The sequence below is a fragment of the Sander vitreus genome, chromosome 9 (assembly GCF_031162955.1).
Source record: "Sander vitreus isolate 19-12246 chromosome 9, sanVit1, whole genome shotgun sequence".
NCBI lineage: Eukaryota > Metazoa > Chordata > Actinopteri > Perciformes > Percidae > Sander > Sander vitreus.
Window position 1 is genome coordinate 10,019,114 of NC_135863.1, and position 14,974 is coordinate 10,034,087.

General features: G+C 39.0%; 1 protein-coding gene across 2 annotated transcripts in view; it reads left to right on the forward strand.

Annotated features, from left to right (window-relative positions):
* rabgap1l (RAB GTPase activating protein 1-like) overlaps positions 1–14,974 on the forward strand; it is a 110,912-nt gene that overhangs the window by 40,740 nt on the left and 55,198 nt on the right. The gene's annotated exons all lie outside the window — the stretch shown is intronic.

Here is a 14,974-nt window from a genome sequence, read left to right on the forward strand (position 1 = left end):
AGTGTCTGACCCTCCACTCACTCCACCTCTACCATCCCTTGGGGTCTTCTGTCTCCACATAACAGGGACTCAACTCATATCCTCCAGTAAAAACCACAACACATAAAATGTCAGATATCTGGGGGGATGCACTTTATTCACTGACCTCTCTCAATGTGTGTGTGTGTGTGTGTGTGTGTGTGTGTGTGTGTGTGTGTGTGTGTGTGTGTGTGTGAAAAAGAGAGAGAGCCCCAAATTGTTCCCTACCAAATGAAATGCAGACTGGAACAGTACAGCACGTTTTCTACATTTGTTTTTGTTTGATTGTTTTCTGCATAGTTCAGTAAAAGTATTTTTTTCATAGGATGCTGCATGTGGTAATATACAGTATATCTTCTTAATACTCAGTCAGGTAAGCCCCTATACATTGTTGTACAATGAATACATTGTAACACTACATTCAAATAGAACCCAAGAAAGAGTGTACATTTCTGCTGGCGAAGTCAGTGGAAAGTGTCAGAGAGGGGCACAGCCTCACTCTAGAAAGTGCCGAGCAGGATGAGGTGGTGTTGTAGTTTAAAAAAAATAAAATAAAATAATGTGTGCTACAAAAACTGACTTGCAATTTTTGGGAAGGGTGAAGGCCTTTTGTGAAAACATGTTTGCGTAAAGAGCAGTGTTTGAACATATCATTGATTAAGCAACTTACAACAGCATGCCCTTTCATCAGGAAGCTTTAACGAGAAAATGTTTGGCATGTTTCCTTGATACATTACTTTGATCAGTTGTCAGTAATGTTGATTAATTTTCTAGCAGTCAACAAAACAAAGTTAAGAAAGATGTTACCCAAAACAGCTAATCCTATAACAGCTCTGTTACCCTTAAGATCTTTGGTGTGTCAAGTGTTCCCCTGCAAGAAAAATGAGAAATTTCACTTTTTAGCTTTCTGTCCGAACACTGCGTCTGCACTTCCAACTCAGCTTATTGAAATGCGGAACCAGACGGACCATTAAAATGCCACGGCAGCAATACAGAGACAGATTTGCAATCTGCCAGGCAGGCCAGCTGTCTTGCCCCCCACCCCCACCCCCCCAAAGCAACCCTCCAGGGAATCCTCTAGAAACTTCCTCGCCAGCCGCCAAGGACAAATGCCTCTGGGGGAGCTGGTTTTTAATTACCGGGCCGCCGTTTTCTGAATATCACACCAATGGATTAGTTTACTGTGTCCCACAGAAATGAAGAGAAATGAGGAGTGTTTGTTGCAGTCAGGTGTGGCAGCAGAGAAGGGTGGTGTCATTTTTACATCCCGCTGTCTGAATATGTTTTGACTAAAGGCTAGACTTAGAAGTTATATTACAGCCTGTGTTTTGCCTGAAATAACTTTGATTAGAATTTGCACCTTCCTATGGAACCTAAAGCACGAGGGGACCAAGGCTTTTTTTTCGGTACATAGATGTACAATATCTTCAGTATATATATATATATATATATATATATAATATATATATATATATATATATATATATATATATATTTTTTTTTTTAAGAGGACTGAGTGTTTTTATCCCAAGACCCAGTCATGTTCCTTTAGCCTCAGAGCGACAAACTCTTGTTTCACCTAAATTCCCAAGGTTTAATTTAATGTTTTTAATAGTTGTCAGACAGGACACGGTTCACACTTTGTTTAATCAGCGGCTAATTGAGTTGTTCCTCTAACAAGTAAGATACAGTTTGTACCTCATTCAGCCCATTTTTCTTTTCTTTTTTTAGGAAGCCAGAAGGTGCCTCAGTTGGAATTAATGACAGACCTTTCCTTGAAAACACTGTATTTACCTTAAGGTTTAGAACATGTTTTTTCTTTAACAGCACCCATCTTCATAACCCATAGTTCCACTGATCAACAACAGGAAACCTCATTGGCTAACCAGTGTTTACTGCGACACATGGTGCTTAAATGCCTTCTTCAGAGACTTGCTTGAGACTGACAGAGTTTGGTCTATGCTTCCCGAGTGGCTTCTTGCAAACATGAGTCAGGTATAGTTAATCAGCAAGATAGTTATGTAAGCAGGATATAAAACCACATACAAACAGAGTAAGAATGTGACATAGTGCTGGCTGATATGGCCAAAATCTTCTATCCCAATATAGGTAATTTCATATCTTGATAACAATATTCACAGTTTTCTCCTAATTCATTAAAAACTCCTGTGTGAATAAAATGCTTGAGAAATAACATGTTCTGAATATTTTCTCATTTTATTAAGAACTGTAGTGCAAAATAAACATAACGGGCAAGAATCAGAATGTAAAGCGCTGTCCAAATGACATAAATATTGCCCCAATGCAGTTCGGCTGCTGGTTTTTCTGACATTGCGATAGAAATGGCGGCATCTTTGTTTATACACCACACTCTTTCCTTCCGTCTTTCCTTATTCCTTTTCTGTTTTCTGGGGGGTTTATGTAAGGTTTTTGGGATCTAAACAAAGCCTGTTTGTCACTTTCAATACCGGCCTTCCATTGAAGGAGCTGCCATTCATCCAAAAGATTAAGAGGCAAGCTAATATTCTGTCTGTCAGTCATTCAGCTACCACTCTCCTCTTGCTCTCCTCTTGTGTCACCCTGCTTCCTCTCTTTGCCTTTTTAAGGCAATTTTCCATTACTTATTCATATGTACTTTACATTCTCTTCTACTGTATATAGATTATCTACATTCTCTACCATAATCTCTCTTCCATTTTAATGTGTCTCATGTCCATAATGAAACAAATGATGTTGCTTTACACTGAAGCAGAAATTTCCAACCAGTTTGGAGGCTCCGAGTTTATGTGCACTCTCGCCTGGAGGAGCTCCAGGGTGCAGCTCTGCAACAGACGTGCTCTTTAACATACCATCCTGCTTGCTGGTTTATCACAGCCTCTGTTGTCTAGCATGGCCCATAATGCACCATTCCCCACTCGTGCCAAGGCCAGGCTCAGACGGCACAGCACTTGCTTTTGTTTTCTCCTTCCCATCAGAGAGAATGGTGTTGAAGTGCATTGTTAAATTTATTCAATTAAGTTGGGGGGAATATTGATCCCATTATATGACTGAGAATAGAGAATGAATAACTGAAGTTGAATGGGATAAAAGAAAACCTAAAAATGTGAATGTTTGCACAAAACATTGTCTCTCAGTAGCTATTGTCCATAAACCTGTGCTGGTTTAACACTGTTGTGACCCTCTCATCCCTTCTCCTTCAGCTCTCACACTTGAATCACCAGCAGGGTGCTGCAGCCTCTCATTGTTAGATTTAGTGGTATTTGTTTGTGGTTGTCCACTAAACATAGTATTCATATTACTCGCAGTAAACAATGTTAGAATGCCGCTTTGGTGGTACAATCCTTCTCACCCTGCTTAGTCCTACATTCACCTAACCTGTCTTTTACATTCTTATTGAGTACAACAGAGTGTAGTATTTTTGCTGTCAGATAGTGTATGTTGGGACTTTTTAAATGTTTCAATGAATACAGTAGGGATAGACGATATGGTTAAAATCCTATCACGGTATACGCCTAACAAATTCGAACTAAGACATAATTCAAAGTTCATCTGTCAGTGGTCAGAGACAGTGTCTTACCCTTAAGTATAGTCTTTATATTTTACTGTGTGATGTCATACAACTGCACTCACGCTCTGTGTCTTGAGTAGGCAGTCAAAGAGATTTCTCCACTCACTCCTGGTCCCTCTGTTGCATCACTTAGAGAGTAGAGTAAAGATGTTAAAGGGCTCACTACCACAGTACAATAGTGCGTTCCATTTACCTCGGAAGCCGGAGCTGGGATGACGTCACACCCGAGGTGAATGCGGCCTATTTACAAGTCGGAATTTTCATTGTGGGGTTAGCTCTAGCCAAGTTAGCCATTGTTAGCAATACCAGTTGATAACAACAATGCATTACACTTTCTTTTGTGCATACAAACACAGGACTGTGTGTACGACTGATTTAGTGAGACACAAATAAGACAGAAGTGCTAATGTTACTACAGCTTTCAAAACTGTTGATGAACGGGGCATCCATATTGGATTTTGAGCTTGGGGTACTTGGAGGTTGTCCGAGTTCCAAGCTCGGAAATCTGATCGGGGGGCATGTTTCCGACTTTGACCTCGGAAAATCTGACTTCTGAGTACAAATGGAACGCACTATAAACAGTATGGTAACCTCTCACAGTATATACAATAATGTCATACAAGACAAAACAAAAGCAGTTTGTTCTGTGAACAGTCACACCATTAAATTCAGATGACCCTTTTGTTTGTGACAAAACACACATCACTTAAGCTTTGGGCTAAGTTATCTAATCCAGTCATCACTGTTTCCCTACAAATGGCAGTTGCTGAAAACATTTAGGTGTTGTCTCTAGCTGTGTTCCATCTGTAATTATTCTGTACACACAGTTTGACTTTGTACCCAGCAATCTGTCTTCATGGTTGCCTCCAGTGGTTTAACGCTAGCAGCATCCTCTCTGATTGGCTGGGCTGTCACTTCAGGACTTAGTGGGCTCTGAGTGTTCAGCTGTCTGAACCCGGCGTATTTTGCTGCCGCCTCATCGGTTTAGCAAAGCATGGCTGCCTCTCTGTCGAGGGGCTCACCAGCAAGCACCCGTGGGCCCCTTCCACAACCGGGAGTTACATAACACTGTCAGAAGAGAAGGGTAACTTGAGAGCTCACTGCTCTCTCTAAAGGAGGAGAAAGATGGAGCTGCTTCTACATTTGCATTTTAAGCATTTAACTACAGTACCACTTATTCAGAGAGACTCATAATGTGAGAGCAGGTAGGTGGTTCATTATCTTTCTCAGGGACATTTTGACAGGATTCAGTTTTGTTGATGGACAGAGTGACTCATGTTTCTAAAGCAACGTTTTCAAGCTGTGAAGCACACGTAAGTGTCGGCATAATTTTTCTGGCCTCACTACACTTTGTGCTTAACAAATATCTCTTTTCTCTGTCTCATATTTAACAATGACCCTAACCTTAATACTTGCATTAATACATGCTTAATAATTAACATCTCTATGACAGTGACTACAATAACTTAAAAGTAGACTTTATGGCAGAACAAGTATATGCATTGGACTGTACAGGTGTACCTTATAAAGGTGTAAAATGTAACATTTTTCTTTTGCTCTCTAATTTTATCCCTTAAATGTTTATTTATGCACTACTGATGACAAGTGATGTGAGGTTATTACTGCACTTGAGATATGTTTCGGCACCTTTTTAAAAAGTGCAAATGTCTGCTCTCTTTCCACTATGTAGGGACAGGCTTACTGAGTCCCGATACTGTACCACAGAATACTGTAGTAGTAGATCCAGTGTAGGTACAGCACGATATTCTGTCAGTGGAAAAACTCGACCTGTTCACCTGATACTGAGGACTCTCAGAGCAGGGCAGCACGACCAGACGTGACCAATGTGAGCTAGCCTCAAATGAGAGACCAGCAGCCCTGAAGGTCCCCTGGTTTCATCTTTCCTCCCTTTAGAGACAGGAGGAAGCTAACAGAGCCTAATAGCCAGCAAGGTAAACAATTAGTGGACAGAGGACTTAACCTGTCAGCTGCAGAACACTTGACACGGAACAACTCCGGTGTCAATGCAACTGTACCAGCTCCTAAATGAGTTGTTTTTATCATAAAATGACAGGTGTTCGCTCGTATTGCCTTCAAGCTTAATATAAATTAACGCACCGTTCCCAAGGCAGTCATTAACATTTAAAATATCTCCCATCAAGCATCTGCCCGTTTACTGCTTTCCTCTACTAGTATTGCAGCAGACACAGCTTAGTTTCAGCCATTGGCACTTTCTACTATGGTGTGTCTAGAACAGAAAAAGTATTTTTGTAACACAAATATTTACCTGCTGATCTGCAACCCAGTTTCATTTATAACCAGCATTCTGTTTACCATCCTCAAAAAGTAATTTATTTATCTCATCATTATTGTGTGTATTTATGTTTGTCTGCTATGTTTAATACTTCTGCTCTTTTCTTAAGGTTCCTTCTGTTTAGAGTTGCATCTTCCGATTATTTTCATGATCACTTATTCTATTATAGATATATATATCTATATATAGTTTCAATAATCTATTAGTCATTTACTATCTAAAATTTCGGAGAATAGTGAAGATCGCCCTTTGGAATTTCCCAGAGCCTGTAGTAACGCCATCAAACTGCTTATTTGCTTATATCACCAACCTAACCAATTTACCATTTTAGAAAAGGCACAAATCCTTACATCTAAAACACTTGAACCAGCTATTATTAGGTATTTTTTCTTGATAAATGACCGACAGTAAACAATTACTCAATTATCAAAATGGTTAACGATTTCCTGTCAATCGACTAATGATTTAATAGTTTCAGTACTACCTATGTTGCTGTTAGCCTTTTTTCTTCTGAAACATACTTCTGCATTTGTATGAAAAGGTACTATACAGTACAAATAAACTGAAACTTAAAGGGGAACTACGCCCATTTTAAATTCCTATGTGGTATTTTCTACTAGTGCAGTGCCTGTTCAAAACTTGCTTGGCCTGTGGTATTGCTGCTAGCAGCTTTCTCCATAACCATTGTACCCCAAAATAACTTATATACTACTAACTTTGTATTTCTACTTCAGAGGAAAACATTGTACTGCTACATTTACCTGACAGAATGTTGCAGATTCAGGTTCTACTCATAAAATACCACAATTAAAATATGATGCATTTTTATTCATTAAACCATCCAGCATTATATTAGAGTTGAAATCACCTTGAACAGACGTTGAGAAAATGTAAGTACATTATGCTCATAATGCCTCTCTTTTGTAAACATTTGAATGCAGTACTTGTTTAGTGTGGTCATGGGTGGTTTTACCATATGACATAGGTAAAGGGTCTAGTGAATGTTTGTGTTTTTTATAGTTTGTTTTTATAAAACTCAACCTGTATGTTGATGTGTGTCCCCTTTTTTCCGTGTAGCTGTCACAAATCCGCGGTGGTAGTAGTTGGCGATGTGGATCGGGCAGGGAAAGCAGGGAGCCCGGCTCAGCCTGCTGGGGAAACCGCTCATAAACAGCACGCAGAACGGACGGAGAAATGTGGTGTTTGGTGTTTTAAGCCCCCAACGTTGTCTTCCAGGCAGCGCTGCATGGAAGGCACTAGGGTTAGGCAAGGGTTAGGGTTGGGTGCCTTGAAGTTGACGGTCGCAGCGCTGCCTAGGGTTAGGCTACGGTTAGGTGCCTTGAAGTCGACGGTCGCAGCGCTGCCTTGAAGTCGACTGTGGGGGCTTAAAACACCATTCAGCGAGAAATGTGTGCAACTGCCGGCAACAAAACAACGTGCTGGAGAGCCCGAGAGCCTGGGCGTTGTCTACCATGTGTTTGTGTACGATTAATTTTATCATTTGCATGTAGGGTAGACCACAATCAGTTTTTGGTGGATGATCAATTTTTGTCACCACACCGGTAGCCCACTGTGAACACATGCTTGACCTAGAGCTGTGAAGCTGTGAAGCCCCGCCCCGCCGCTGCTGCAGTCCACACCCCCCCGTGTTTCTTTCTTCTGTTTTTTTTCAACCTTTATTGTGCGGTCGTTAAGTTTTATTCACAGTTTATTAATATCCAATTTCCAACTGCTCCAAATTCCAAACGCCAAGTTCATTGGGTACCCAGGAAGCCAAGTGTGAAGTAGTTCGGATGAAAGGTTCTTGAGATATTTGAAAGACGACGGACACACAATCACACACACACACAAACATACAGAGGGTCCTCAATTTATAGTTAGATGGTCTAAGACAAAAATATTAGTAAACATGAACAATTCTCTCCCAAATCCAAGTGCTAAAACTCAAATTTGTATAAAAAAGTATAAAGTCTGAAACTGCTCCATAGACAATGAATTGGGAAAGATATTATAGATCTGAGTATATGAGTTCATTTTCTGTTTCAGAACTGAACTTAGCAGAACTTCTCCAGAAAACCTCTTGACTCTGTGAACCTATGGCAGCTTTCACCAGCTGGGCTGGTCTGGTTAAATGAATTGCTGTTGAATTTAGAGGGATATGGAGGTGAAGTGCAAGTTTGGACACATCAGCAGTTTTTATTTTTAGCTGCGTGTGTTGAGTAGGTTGCCTGTTGGTGAGGTCTGAGTAATGGACTGTCTGCCCAACAAGCCCCCTTGGCTACAATTAGAGGAAGCCGCTCATTCCCTTCTTTGTACATATCTCTCACTCTCTCTTTATCTCTCTATTTCTTAGCTTCTGTCTCACTCTCTCTCCCCCTGATATCTGTCTTAATCCTCTCTCTCTCTCTCTCTCTCTCTCTCTCTCTCTCTCTCTCTCTCTCTCGTTAGCTCACTCTTTGCTTCTCCTACTCCTTCTCTCCCTATTTCATCTCCTTTTTTGTCATTTTCCACCTACAGTCAGTCAAATCTGACGGGTACACACAATACTACAGAATAAACACACCGACAAATACACAGTACATTGGATTCAGACTGATGGAGGACAGTGTTGATGGAATCCCCCTGGCTGTACTAATGCTTTTTTTTATTATTATTATTATTATGCTGAGAGAGACTATGCTGATGTGTAACATTCCTGCTTATTTGTGCACAGGTGAAAGGGGGGAGTGTAAGTAGGTCAGTAAATGTTCATTGTGTGTTTGTTGCACTGACATTTTGCTTTAATTCATTCATCAGTGTACATTTGTGTGCATTTATGCTGACTAAAGTGCATGCACGTATGCATATGTGTATATGGTTTGATTTCCACAGGTTTTACGGTCTAACAGGCTCTATAGGATTTCCTTCTCACTCCTGTGGAGCAGCTTAGTGAAATTTGCAAGTACTGGTTTAGCCAATCAGGAAGGATCCAGCAATCCTTCCTGTTACCACTTGTTTAAATCATCATACCCCAAATGGCCATCCACTTTTTTCAGCAACTGAAAAAACAACATGAAAACTAAGCGGATTACCTGCAGTCAAGAATAGCCTTGTGTTCTCTTCAGATATGATGCTGCCTCTCTTACCATGGTCTATCACAGCCACAGATCCTCTGTCCTTCTCTTACCTCTGTCTGGAAATTGAACAAACGCATTGCTGATAGGGGTAGTGTGATGATGATGAACACACTGCTTCTAGCTGTGCCACACTCAATGACAACATCCAGCTCTCTCTCCTGCTTCAGAGGATAATGACCTGGTGGTGCCTTAAGCCAAAATTAAACTGTCTGGGTGCACGAGGGTCCGCCGGGGCCCGTGTGACATAATTGTCGTCATCACATTGTATACGCGTAGGCTCTGTGCGGACGTCTCCTTACCACTCCGCTACAAGTGGCAGCGGTATCTACTGTGCATGTGTGCAATGTGCTCAAAGCGGATAGTCTAAACAGACCTACTATGCCTTAGTGGGGGCCGCAGATGTCTGTGTATGTGTCCATTCTGTAGTATATTTAAGCATTTATGATGTTGGATGTGTGCAAGCCATAGCAGGAAGGGTAAACATCTGGATTTCTTATTTAAGCCTATAGAGCCTGTTAGCAATATAACCTTAGTTAAATGAGCGCAGACAGGGTCCTGTGACCTGGTCACTGTGTTGCTTGTTAAATTTTGGATGCAAGGTTAGGGTTTGACAGCTGGAACTTGAAACAGTCAGTGGGTTTGACCTGATTAGCATGCAAAGTTTTGAATGGTATAGACCTGTATAATTTCAAAGAAAACTTAAAAAATCAGACCAAATAGTTAAAACAAATTTGGTTAACGCTTGCTGATGAGGTGACTACTGCTAGCTGTTGTTATAAATAATTTTACTTTTTTACCATTTCCTGTAATTAAAATATATCTATTTAGTCATGGGTATTTAGTTTGTTAATCCAGATAAATAAGGTAGCGACTAAATACAGTCATAAGGAATAAAAACAGCTAAACTAGTAAATGCTAAAATGTAGGCTAACTAGCATAGTTTAGCAGAATCTCTGCTAGAGACTGGCATGGTTTGATTTGCATTGAGAGATGATTTTATGGAAAGTACCCCATGCCAATCTCTAGGTATGGTGAAGGGTATGTGATGATGTGGGGCTATTTTAATTACAAAGGCCAAGGGAACTTTATCAGGATGCATAGTATCCTGGATCCATGAAATAACTGGCCTTTAAAAATAAAAATGTGCCTGCCTCTATGGGAATTTAACATAGGGGTGTACTTACTTATGCCGCCTGTATTTTAAGGAAGAACATTTATTTATTTACAATACATTATTCATTCACAAAGAAAATTGGTGTCCTAAAGATTGGATTTTTCCTAATTTTTTTAATTAAGGCATTAAGATCAATTTGCAAAAGATGATTTTTTTTATTCCTCTTTTTAGTCAACTTTAGCATGGGTGTCCTAATTCTTTCACATGACTGTATATCTACCAAACCAAGTTGGCAACCAAATTTCACTGGTGAGACGGTCAGGAAGACGTTTTGGCAGGGGGGAAACTGATCAGAAAATGTAACGGAACGTTGTAGAAATGTAGTGGAGTACAAAATATAGATAATAGCTGCTAAATGTAACAAAGTAAAAACCACTCCATTTTGGCCCTATAAATAGCACGATCAATCACCAAGTAACGCAGGATTTAATCAGTTTAATTGCTGATATAAATAGCAGTGTTAGTGTTTCTTTGCATACTATGATTTTTATTTTCAACAAATGATCAGAAATACATTACAGTACAATACTATAATTGTAAACACCTGTAGAAATAAAATGCAGTAACCAATTATTTGGAGCAAATTGTCATCGAGTGTTCGTAGATTTTGTTCTTAGCTAAGAACAAATCCAAGATAAGAAAACATTAGTGAATGTCAGAATCTTCGTAAAAAGTGAGGTTTAAGAACACATTTCTTCGTAAGAACGGTTGGTGAATGAGGACAATTGTTTGCTGATACAGATACAGTGATTGCAGTTTTTTGGTTGTATCCATGGTCTACTTTGTTGCAAAGTAATTCATCTAAAAAGATGGTATTACCTATTAATTAAATGAAAGTAATACATTAATAAAATGAAAGTATTATATCCAAACACAGTTTATCCAGTCAGCCTGAACACTTTAAACCCTTTTTCTCAACTTAAGGTTTGTTTATACTTACTGACTTTGTATGACAGTATAGAGTCTATCAGAGGGCTCGCTACCTGTGGTTATTGAACTAGGGTTATAGGGTTTATTCTGTTTGTTTTGTTTGTAGTAACGGTGTACTGCAGGGGATAGTGAACTGGGTCACTGTGACAGAGAACTGATGCTGCTGATGAGGCTGCAGTTCCTCCTGAACACCTCAACCTCCCTGCAGAGATCAAAGAGCTGCCGGTTTCAGCGTTCGCACACACACACACACACACACACACACACACACACACACACACACACACACACACACATATATAAGCAGCATATAACTCTTGTTCCAGCACGCACTTAAAGGTATACACTAATCAGCTCAGGTCTGTAGTAAATTTAAGGGAATGTCCACCATGAAACAAAATGAACTTGTGAGGGGGAAAAAGACAGCGACTGCAGCTCTGTTAATCACTAAACAAGTGCTACTCTCTACTGAACACAAAAAGCTGGATGCAGTAGTGCTACAACATACTCTTTCTATGCTGTAGTTTTGGAGTGTAGCAGGGTAGACGCTCTATTCAGTATTTTGAATTTGGACTGCAGTGACTATTTTAAACACTAGCAATGTAATATTACATATTGGACCTTTAATATAGTAAAATAGACTAGCACCATTGGTCTATGCCCTTAATTGTTTTGTTTTATCTCTATATTGTTAAACTGGAGGTAAAGTTTCACTATATGGCATAGTTCCAATCCAATGTCCAAGGTAAAATAAACGTATAAGCAAAAGAATGTGGAGTGACATTTTTTTAACGAAATTTGACCTTGACCTTGATATAAATGCATTTCCTTGAATTCTGGTGATCTCAAACGTATCACCAAATGAATGGGCACCCCCAACTTAGTTGAAAATGACACCTTACATGTGTTTCTACACGGTTTGGTTCCAAAATGAAACACTTTTGAACCTTAGACCTGGGGGGACTGGCGGCCATCTTGGATTTGACCTCTAATGGCTTTCAGAGGTCAAATCGGACTTCCCTCCACATCTGAAAATAATCCTTATGGTATGCACTAACTGTAGGAAATGTCATGCTTTTCTCATGAAATGCACAATTGTTATGCTTATCTATACTCTACTAGTGGTGACTGCGGCGATGAAGATAGCATAGTGATTATTCCATCCTTTTACAAAATCTAAAATATTCCTACAATAATAAAACAGTAGTAACTTTAAACAGACAAGTACAACCCATTCACTAATAACTTAATTTAACCCCTACATTTTTTATATCATCATCATGAAAACTGGTACATAGCACTACACCTAGTGAACACTACACACAGTATACACGCATATCTCTTTGTTTACAGTATGGTGTTTTCTCTATCTCAGCTTAGCAGGACTCCTAAACAAAGTTTGGTGTTACAAATAAAAAAATGGAATTCTTTTCATTGCATTGCAGGAAGCGAACTTTGGTGCATGAAATATGTAAAAAAAAAAAAATCACTGTCAGAGAAAAAGCCGGTCTTGTAAGCGTGCACACTGAGACCACAGGGCTTACATGTCATTGCGTGTTTCCTTTCCACATAAAATTGAGAGGACAAAAGGCAAATATTTAGGACGTATAAGTAGAGGGGGGAAGGAAATGAATTAGAAAAGAGAATAATTGATGAAAGAGATCAGGAAAATATATAAGAGGGAAGAGAAGGAAACGGTACAGTAGGAGATGAAGCGGAAAAAGGGGAGAATATAAAAGTTGAAAAAGGGAGAAGAGGAATAAAGGAGATAGGAGTAAAGAATTCAAGGATGGAAGTAAATATTCAGTGGGGAAATTGAAGAGAATAGGAAGAAAGGATTCAAGATGACGAAGGAAGAAGATTAGGCAGAGTAGAGGACGTCCGCTCCTCATTTTTATGTGGTGTTTTTTGAGAAATGACACTGTTAATTAATCGAGGCATGCATGGTTTATTAAATCAAAGTGTTTACAACTTTCACTGTCAACCAGATTCTTGCTGGTCATCGCTGATGTTGCCATGGTAATTACAGTGTCATAAATGTGTTATTGATGGGCTAACTCATAAAAAGCAATACATTAATCATTAGTGTATAATTATTTTAAAAGCTATATTTTTACTTGTATAATAGTGTAATAGTAATCAATTTAAACTGTTCTTTGTCTGGATGTCCGCTACGCTCTTTTCTCTTGAAGATGAAAATATCTGTATGGAGGAGGAATATGTACAGTATTGGTTTATGCAAGTAGGGCTGCAACTGACAATTATTTTTATTTTATTGATTAATCATTTGGTCTATTAAATGTCAGAAAAAAGTAAAAAATGAACATCACAATTTACTAAAGCCCTGTGAGATGTCATCAAATTGCTTGTTTTGCCCAAACTGTTTAAAACCCAAAGATATTCCGTTTACAATCACATGAGACGAATCAAATCAGCAGAAATGACTTATGCGATTAATCGATTATCAAAATAGCTGCCGATTAAATTTCTGCTAATCAACCTATTGATTCAATGACTCAATTGTTTTAGCCGTAAATGTAAGATGACCCTAGTTAGCAACTACTGTCTTGGAAAAATACCAACAATGTATCTAGATGTATCCTATGTTCCATCTTTTAAATTAAAATATGATTTAAAAACAGTTGAAATGTAACTTACCAATCTTTTCGGTTCCATTTACAAAATTAGTTTTGCTGTCATGTGAAGACAACCATGAACACATGAGAGAGAGAAAACTCTCACACGGTGCTACCTTCATTCCTGAAGAGCTGCATTTGTTTTTTCGTTGTGTGTCGCAGCAGAACCACAATGTAAAACTGTTAGTTCCATTTCCAACACATAATACACAGAATGACACACCACCTCCACACTAATAATCTCTTTAAAGCATTACACACGGTTGTGCCAGCAGCTTCTATCAAACCCTGTGTGTGTGTGTGTGTGTGTGTGTGTGTGTGTGTGTGAAGCATATTGTAGGATATTGGCAACATGTTAAACAAGGAATTATATGTAGCTAATTGTTGACTGTAATATCAAAATATGGTTGAGTAGTGATAAATGAAATGCGGTATACGCATAATTGTGTTTCACATACTTTAGTAGCAATCATATTTTTCGACAAGAAGCGGGTGACAGGCAATAATTAATAACAGTCAATATTCTGTCATAAGCTTTTTATGGCATGGTTTCTTTTTTGAGATTTAGAATGTTACTACATTTTATATTGACATTTGCGAAGCTGGAATCAGATACCAATAGACCAATTGATTAATCATCTAGTCCTTGCAGCTCTAAAAACAACCAAACCTAGAAGCTGCGTCTAGCTGTGTCAATTGAAAGCTATACAAATATATGAACAGATGTTTGAGCTATAATTGTGTCTGTAAGTTAGAAAGGTCCTCTATTTCATGAATTACTTGTCCGCCTATGAGGAAAAAAGATATCCTTTCTGTAAAGATTTTATTTTGGGGGCTTTTTTTTAACACAATAGTAGAGACAGATAGGAAACATGGAGGGATTGGCAGGTGACATGCAATAAATGTCTCTGGCCAGAGGCTGCCAAGACACCCCAAAAAGATATTTTGGGTTGCTCCTTTAGTGATCAAGTTACACCAGTCTGTAAGCAATGGCACACAAACTGATTGTAAGAAAGAAAGAACTATTGTTATACAATCAATCTCCTGGCTGGCTTGAGCAACTTTAATCCATTCAAAGAGCAATTGCTGGGCTTTTTATCTTTTAGGGTGGAAAAAATATCCCTGCACAAATACATGGGGACAATGGGGACCAAGACCTTCTACCATATGAGCATGATATTCTGCAACGGTTTCCACAAAATGCAGCAGACTGCTTCT